This window comes from Morone saxatilis, unplaced genomic scaffold (genome assembly GCF_004916995.1).
Source record: "Morone saxatilis isolate NCDOM2014 unplaced genomic scaffold, NCSU_SB_2.0 Contig7, whole genome shotgun sequence".
In the NCBI taxonomy this organism is placed as follows: Eukaryota; Metazoa; Chordata; class Actinopteri; family Moronidae; genus Morone; species Morone saxatilis.
The window spans coordinates 12,076,576-12,079,075 of record NW_023340246.1 but is presented as its reverse complement, the minus strand read 5'-3'; positions in this window follow the sequence as shown (position 1 = coordinate 12,079,075).

The window sequence follows — 2,500 nt, the reverse complement described above, 5'->3', positions numbered from 1 at the left end:
CCGAGCTCGCCTAGCAGATATTGTGCTGCGGGAGCGAAAAAACCCGGACTCGGCAGTCATCGTCCTCTGCCGACTTATGACAAAAGCTAACCCCAAATCCATGAAGTTCCCAAACACAGACGGCTTTGTGCAATTCATGCTCCGACCAGCAGAGCGGAGAAACTGTCTGCGGAGAGGTCTGAGACCAAGTGCAAACCTAAAACCCCAAACCCGCTAACGACTTGCGCAAGGCCCAGAACGGAGTTACTGCTGTGCATTTGATAAGCAAAGCCGGCAGTTCTTACATCATCCCCCGAGACTCCATCCAACAGTAAACGCTTTCCCTCGGGGGGTTGCGTCTTTTCCCCCTCCGCCCTCCTCTGTCCTCTGGGCCCAGTTAACCAAACAGCTGCCCCCACCTCCATGTCATCAATCGTCAATTTGCCCTCTGAAGGGTTTGCGATGACCACCAACCCTCATTGGGCTCATCGGTGGTTGCCGGCATGAGGGACGCTTCACAGCGTGCGGAGCTTGACCACTCTTTTGCGTGCACCTCGCGTGCGCGCAGGAACAACTTGAGCTCCACGCTCAGAAGACAGTGCGAATGGTTGCGCGGATTTCAGGAAGAGCGCAGCCCATCACCCTCCTGGGCACCATATCCTCGGAGAGACGCTAGCCTAACATCAGCTAAAAACGCCTGTCTCCGTCCTTGTTGGCTTAAATGGCCTCCCTGGCATGTTCTCTGCATATATCCCTGGCAACACCGGGGATGCCGCCACCAGTCGCGTCAACTGCTAAACCCAGCAGTGCACCACTCCTCGTTAGTACATAGTGGACAGTATCTTACGCCTGTCACGAGGAAGGAACGGGTTGTTCGATTCCCATACTCTAATTTTCTACCACTTTGCCGATATTCACAGAAAAAAGTTAAAGTAACCAGCTCCATTTCAGCTTGTGCTTGCATCAAGCTGAGGGTAATGGTTTACCTTGAGTTTGTCTGATCGTTTGACGAGTACAGTTTGTGTTTTGATACTTAGCACAGTTATAATTGAGTATACGGTTTGCATTCCATAGTCAGAGTAAAGAAGCAAAGAAGGATGTTTCCTGCCCGTTTTCGAACCGGGGACCTTTCGGCCGTGGTGGAGGCCGAACGTTGATAACCACTACACTACCAGAAACTTGGGCAGAAACTGATTTTGGAGGTTAGAGCAGTTAAAATTGCAAATAACTACAGAACTAAGTGCGGTCATCAAATCGTACCTACATAAAATAAACGTCTTGAATGTCATTCCCACATTCTCATACACATAGGACTCTTAAATTCGACAGATAAACAGCTGACAGCAAAGTGCTGTGGCTCACCTTGCTACGGTTTGGAGGGGAGAACGAAAACCTTTCAAACCGATGGGGAGAAGGGTGATGACCCGACCCAAAGCTGCTTGCAAGGTGACGAAGTTTTTGCAATGCTTGCATACATTGTAACATTTTGCCATATATGCTGGAATGCAAACTTCAAATACACAAACTACAAGATGGAAACCCAACAAATCTGCTCACAAGCCACAGGCAAAATAAAGGATTCTTGTTTAAAGGTCTTTCCAACCTCAAATGTCAGGAGTATTTTGCGCGATTGTACTGGCTCTTTCTGTGTTCACTGGCCCACAGTTGTGAGGGAGGACTGAGACGGAGTTTTAGGCGGTTTACAGCGCCAAAGGCGGCAGTCGCTGCGACGTGGGCGCATTACATCACATAGTGGTTTATGCACTACCATAAGAAGAATAAATGGGGAAGTCGGTTTCAGGTGCGTTTAGCTAAGGGGCGTTAAGCAACTGGTAAGAAGTAAAAAATGCCTCTTTAAAGATGATGAATGAAACATTGTGTAGCATTTACATTAAATACAAATATCAGCATTGCTAATCTCTGATTACATCAAATACAACTGGGAGTACAGTTAAGTACATTTAACTCAATTAATTTGTATTATAAGTATCATTTTTGAGGCTTACTTGGGTGCCTTTAATCTACATCCATTTTTCTATTTTCTACTCCACTACATTTTATATGCAGTGGTGGGCCATCAGGCCTGCAAAGGCCTTCTCTGCTGGCCTATACAAATATCTGAATCACAGACTGATAATTAAATTATATAAAATATATAAATAATTATATTTTGTCCATGAAAACACTTCCTTTTATAACTTTTCCCCTGGTTGGGGCTGCTATCCAGACGTTGTATTTCATATTAAAAGATTTTAACCAATCACATTTCAGCCATCATTTGTTGGCCAGGGTCAAAAGAAATCTGCCTGGAGGCCTTCACAATCAGATCTGCGGGCCCTGTAGCATAAAATAAGTGTCGATCAAACTTGTTGCTTTCAACCATCAGGATTTTATCTATGAGTATCACAATCCCATTCGTGGGAACCATTCTAATACATAAATAATTGTTTTTAATGAAGTTAAGATCCAAGTTACAAAATCAAAAAGTACTATCGCACAATTACTGAATAACTATAACAAT